At 42.3% G+C, this 6,786-nt stretch overlaps 1 long non-coding RNA gene across 1 annotated transcript; it reads left to right on the top strand.

Annotated features, from left to right (window-relative positions):
• The first annotated feature begins 916 nt into the window (after positions 1 to 916).
• On the top strand, positions 917 to 3,694 carry LOC113641421. Its single transcript, XR_003440299.2, has 2 exons — positions 917 to 2,128; positions 3,149 to 3,694. It is a non-coding gene; the product is annotated as an uncharacterized LOC113641421 (long non-coding RNA).
• The last annotated feature ends 3,092 nt before the right edge of the window (positions 3,695 to 6,786 follow it).

Here is a 6,786-nt window from a genome sequence, read left to right as displayed (position 1 = left end):
TTGTGTTAAGTCCAGGACAATCTAATAAAATATGTTTGACAGATGAGGGACTCTTACAGAACATACATAAAGTTGGGTCTTTTCACCTTCAAGCAAAAACAAAGCATGGGTCAATTTTTAATGTCCTTATTAAGAGCTTCGGAATTTACAAACATTTTCCTAACTGTCAAAAACTAACGGGTAACTAGCATGGATTAGCTGCGGTCGTTAACCCAGGACTGAAACAAACCGACATAATCAGAAATATAATGTCGTAACATTCGATATCATAAAACACATTCTCACTTGTGAAACGTAATCCCTTGCTGGCGGAGATAGCAACGTTACCTAGCTACTTCCTATGACAAGACCCCTGTTCCAAGATGGCGGCGGTTTTAACGCATGTTTAGAACCCCAAGGCGACACGTAGATATGTCTTGATAGACATGTAGACACGTTTATGTCTGTTGTATTTACAGGTGCATTTCAATAAATAAGAATGTCATGGAAAAGTTCATATGTTTCAGTAATTCAACTCAAATAGTGAAACTTGTGTATTACAGTACATCCATGTCATGCTGAAATGAGGTAGTAATGAAAGCAAAAGGAGCCCCAACTAAGTATTGAGCACATATACAGCAAATGAACAAACTTTCCAGAAGACCAACACTCTCTCTCACTCATTCATTTTCTACCGCTTATCCGAACTTCTCGGGTCACGGGGAGCCGATCTCTGGCGTCATCGGGCATCGAGGCAGGATACACCCTGGACGGAGTGCCAACCCATCACAGGGCACACACACACTCTCATTCACTCACACACTCACACACTATGGACAATTTTCCAGAGATGCCAATCAACCTACCATGCATGTGTTTGGACCGGGGGAGGAAACCGGAGTACCCGGAGGAAACCCCCGAGGCACGGGGAGAACATGCAAACTCCACACACACAAGGCGGAGGCGGGAATCGAACCCCCAAAGCTGGAGGTGTGAGGAGAACATGCTAGCCACTAAGCCACCATGACCCCCCCAGAAAAATGACCTATTAATGGTAAAGAAAATCTTTTGCTAATTCTCAGGGAAAATGACAGAGTTGTTTGTGACTCAACTCGATGATCAACTCGGCTGATCTGATGCCACCGATTCACTGAAAAGTATGTCAAACCTTAAGGTGGATGAGCTAAGACAGCTGAAGATCATCTCTGGTTCCTTGTCCCTCAGCCAAAAACAGAAAGCTGAGGATGCAATGGGCTCAGTCTGAAGATGAATAAACATGGCCTGGTCTGATAGACCCAACTCCAACAGCATGAACCTATGAACTCGACATGTCTAGTGTCAGCAGTCTTGTGTTAAGGTGGTATGATTGAATCTCTTCATGGCCACAATCTACCTAACAAATTACCTAATCATATAACAGCTGCTTCCTGTATGACAACCTTAACACCCCATCACACAAAGTTAAATGTCATCTCAGGCTGATTTCATGAACATGACGATGAGTTCAGCGATCTTCATCATCCTTCTCAGTCAGAGATTTGGTAGATGTGGTAGAACAGGAGATTCACAGCATCAACATGCTCAGTTACAGTATCCCTGTGTGTTTTTCTCCCTCCGCGAAGAGGCTTAACACAGATCACTCTGTTCTCACTGACCCGCTTCCTCTAAACATGTCTGAGCATTAAACTGCACATAATAAAAATGAGCTGTTGCTTTATTGTTTTCGGTTTTAGTTTGAATTGGTTTAAAGCAGATTTTGTCCTTTGGTTTCAGTTATTACACACAACACAACATAACTATGCAGAAGACAAACCAACACAAGATGGCGCTGTTACACCGTAACAATTATGTCTTATACTCTGTCCGTTATTTGTCCATGGCTTCAAAAGTGCCTTTTAAAAAGAGCGAGAGAGAGAGAGAGAGAGAGAGAGAGAGAGAGAGAGAGAGAGAGAGAGAGAGAGAGAGATGACGTCACCAGGCGTTTGCTCTATAAAACCCTCTTGGTGTCTCAGGTTTGTAACTTCAGCTCTGTTCAGATCTTCAGGTGTGTGTGTGTGTGTGTGAGGAGACCAGAGGAAACTTCACCATGATTAAGGTTCTAACGGTGTGTATCGTGCTGCTGGTTCTGGCCATGCATTTCTCAACTCAGGTGTGTAACACACACACACACACACACACACACACACACACACACACACACACACACACACACACACACACACACGGTTTATCTTAATGTATATATGCTTTTTGTTGTTTTTATGCTGTTTTATGGACTGAAATTCTGCATTAATTACTTTATATATAATCTCGGCTCTTCACCATCTGTCCGAACTCCGGTCTCTGTTCACTGGATTAATTTTAGATGTTCATTATTTTAATTATCTTTATAATTCTTTATAATTCTTTTTTCATCGCTTTTCGGTCTTGCTTTAAAAAAGGCGCGCTAATTTTTATTGCATGAATAATTGATTATAATTTATTTACATATTCACATATTACATATTTACTAAACAGAAATAAATCAGCAGCGCTCAGAGTTTAATTAGAATCATTTAATTATTAATTTGAAAGATATTCAGACATTCTCTTTTATATATGTATTTTAAATCTCTCTCTCTCTCTCTCTCTCTCTCTCTCTCTCTCTCTCTCTCTCTCTCTCTCTCTCTTATCATTAAACCAAACCCCAGTATTTTTTTTGCTAACACATGCTCTTGTTGTCTATTTATTTATTTATTTATTTATTTATTTATTTATTAGTAGTAGTAGTATTAGTATTATTAGTATTACTAGTAGTAGTACTATATTATAATTTAGTAAATAATTATAATACGTATATTTTATTATCTTATTTATTAATTATAGGTTTATCTTCTAGTCCCGTCGATTTGACACCTTTCCCCCAAACCTGCGTCTGTTTAAATAAATAAATAAATCGACAGCGTCACTTTCATGATTATTTACCACTTATTTCATGATATTTTTTTTTTGTAGTCCCGGTTACAGTTAAGACAAATGAGTGTAATCTCTCAGGGGGAAAAAACTAATGCATTAAAAAGGTCCATTTAATCCATTTAGTCCATTTAAGGTCCATGAGGTCCAGGTAAGCTGCTGGAATGTTGTGATCTTATAAATTATCTCTGATGTTCTGGATTTTCTGGATTCACAGGTTGATGCACAAACCCTGACCAACGCAACCATCACTACCCCAAAGGGTGGAGGACTGTCGGTGCTGCCCGGCCTACTCAGCGTCGTCCTTCCCTCCGGCCTGCTCGTGTCTCTGCTCCAACACCTCCACTGCTGAACCTCTCATGCTGAGGAGATCTGGAGTAAAGCCAGATGGAGAGACGCATCCAAAGAGCCACACTTTCTAAATTCTTGAGTCGAGGTGGAAATGCTGTTAATTGATTAAATAAGTCTCTTCGCTAGCGTTCCTATTCGAGGATGAAAGATTTTCAAATTGAAGCTCTCTGGAAAGTCTCGTCCGTGAAGCGTTCTGTTCTTTCTTCTGAAGCCTAGGAAATCAATCTGCACTGATTGAGGTGGATCATGAAATGACCAGTTCGCTCAAAGTTTTCCCCTTTGAACCATTGAAGGCCATTTTTACATTAAAGCTGTTAAATCATGTCACTGTAATTCTCTTTTTTTTTGTATGAATCTTTAATGTTATTTTAATAGTAACAGTACAAAAATGAAATAAAATACGATTGATTCATCGGCTTTGTCTTCGTGAGTTCTGTTATTCGCTTATTTAACCAGTTCCTCCTTTCAGAGAACATGTGTGATCAGTGTAATCGACCACAATGTCCTGTCTGTCTTCAGCTCGACTAGCAGCAGGGACATGACGTGTGCTACTGTATTTGATTCACTTCCCTAATAATCGTTCACAGTGTGGCATTTTTTCAGACCCTAACGATGCAAATCCTGTTCAGAAACGTCTGAGCTCTTTACATACCTCAGTAAAGTTGTTGATTGGATGACACAGTAGCTATTTTCGCATTTTCACAGATAAAAAAATCGTATAGTTTAATTTTTTTTTAAATATGTAGTCTTGAAATAAGATGTGATGTTGACCAAAAGTGAGCTCTGATAGCAAGACATCGATAAAATTGCCGCCGAACACGACGGACAGCTACGAATACACCGGCGGTGACGGAGAAGCTAAACAAAACAAGCTAACATGAAAAAAATGATCTTTTAATACTGTATATCAAGCTGATTTCTGTCTCACACTTTAATCACTGGTCTATAGTTTAACATGTTTATTAGGTACAAAGTTTTACTAAACATTTTAGTCGCTCCAGTTGTTTCTCTCCTGATGGGTGTGGTCTCGCTTTTCCCAAAGGGCGTGGCATCCCTCTTCGTGGATGACTCCACCCCGTCCTGAGAGCCCAAGGATTCAGCGATGACTACGACAGCATCATTTTCATCCTCATCAGATCTCAAGCCAATACAACACTAAATATTCACCATATTTTGATATTTCAATTCATTCATTCAGGAGATTCTGTTATCCAAAGCAAATAACAATTGGGACAAATTCCAATCCTTTAATCTCTCATCTTTAGAGGACTAACACTCGAACTTTGTTTGTTTTTACAGTAAATGATCCCGGGCAGGATTTATAACAGCCACGATCTCAGTTACAGTAAATAATCTAATAAAATGAAATCGATTCGGTCAGAAGTAATACAGTATTAAAACATGGTGTGATTAGCATTAGCATGTATGATGCTGCACAGAGCGATGGTAATCTCAGGCTTTGCTGACTGCAGAGAGAGATAAACCTTTAAAATCTGAGATTAAGACATGGCGAATGGAATTAAAAGGCAAGACAGGCAAGTTAATCAGTGCTTAAACCCCTGAGCTGATTAGCATGTTACAGCCAGCTTCTTCAGAATAAATATAAGGTTTAAGTGTGCGATGATCCCAAACAGTCACTTCACAGACAGTAAAGACACACGGAGCCTGTGGAAAGCCATCCGAACCATCACAGACTACAAGCCTCCGCTACAGGCCTGTGAAAACAACACATCACTCCCTGACACACGGAACCTATTCTACTTGCGGTTTGACATCAGAACAACACACCTGCACAAAAACTGCCCACATCACCCAACGACCAGGTGCTCTGTCTCTCTCCAGCCGATGTAAGGAAGACCCTATCCAGGATTAACCGACGCAAGGCTGCGGGTCCTGACGGTGTACCAGACCGGGTACTGAAAGACTGTGCAGAACTGTTGACTGATGTCCTTACAGATATCTTCAACACCTCACTAAGTCCATGACCATCATACCGGCTCCAAAGAAAGCACCTGTGTCCTGTTACCGTCCCATAGCACTGACTCCAACTTTACTGATGAAGTGCTTTGAGAGGTCAGTCATGCAAAATATAACAACCAGTCTCCCCAACACCCTCGATCCGCATCAGTTTGCATATCGCCTGGACCGATCCACAGACGATGCAATTGCCCTCAGCCTCCACCTAGCCCTCACACACCTTGAAAACAAAAATTCCCATGTCAGAATGCTGTTCATAGATTTCAGCTCAGCATTCAACACAATCATCCCACAACAGCTCATACAAAAACTGCAACTGCTGTTGCCTTGGCAACTCCCTCTGTAATTGGATCCTGGACTTTCTAACTGTAAGACCACGGTCAGTGTGTGTCAGCCAAAAAACATCGAGCACTACAACACTGAGCAGGGGCGCACCACAAGGCTGTGTGCTCAGCCCACTGCTCTTCATGCTGCTGACACACGACTGCACTGCAAATTTCAGCTCCAACCGCATCATCAAGTTTGCTGATAACACAACTGTGATCGGTCTCATCGGCAACAATGATGAAACGCCCTACATACAGGAAGTGGTTCAGCTGGCTTAATATGATGTGCAATAAATAACCTGTCCCTCAGAAGACAAAGGAAGTTGTGATGGACTTCATAAGAAACTCCACTGAGCACCGCCCACTGACCATCAACAACACAACAGTAGAGAGGGTTGGCAGCACAAAATTCTTGGGGGGGGGGGGGGATGTGTGCACATCACGGAGAATCTCACCTGCTCCACCAACACACGGTCACTCTCCAAGAAGGCACATCAGCGGCTGCACTTGAAGAGAGCATGTCTCCCTCCACCCATCCTCACCACCTTCTACAGAGTCAATAGAGAGCGTGCTGACCCAATGCATCACTCTGTGCCACGGGAACTGCGGTGCAGCAGACCGCAAGACCCTTCAGCGGATATCGAGGACATCTTCATGAAGCCATGCCTCAGCAGGGCCAACAGCATGGTAGGGGACCCCACCCATCCCTCCAACAACATCTTCCAGCTCCTACCATCCGGAAGAAGGTACAGGAGCATCAGAGCACGCTCTGCTAGAATGCGGAACAGTTTCTTCTCCCAAGCTTTGAGAGCCCTGAACTTAAACCACCACTGCCACCCCTGAAAAACACACAGGCCTCCTGTGATGTGACCCAGCTGACCGCCACCAGCTGCACTCACCACAGCATTAGCACACAGGCACATCATAAACTAATATGGAGTACAAAAACCCAGAGACAATACATATGTTTTCATGCTCATGTTGCTTCACTTTGAATGCCTCCTATTGCACATGTACTATATCAAGGGAAGCATTGTTATAGTCTACATTTTTATATTTATTTCTTGAGTGCGTCGTTCGTACTGACGGCCTAGCCCGTACCGCCCCCCCCCCACCCCCCCTTTTCGTTGTTGTTTTTATGTGTTATCTCTGTATGGATGTTGCACCATTGACCTGTGAGACACGACATCTCGTTCCACTG

Source organism: Tachysurus fulvidraco, chromosome 12 (genome assembly GCF_022655615.1).
Source record: "Tachysurus fulvidraco isolate hzauxx_2018 chromosome 12, HZAU_PFXX_2.0, whole genome shotgun sequence".
Classification (NCBI taxonomy): domain Eukaryota; kingdom Metazoa; phylum Chordata; class Actinopteri; order Siluriformes; family Bagridae; genus Tachysurus; species Tachysurus fulvidraco.
Note: the sequence above shows the minus strand (reverse complement) of the source record. Positions and strands in the feature narration are given on the sequence as shown.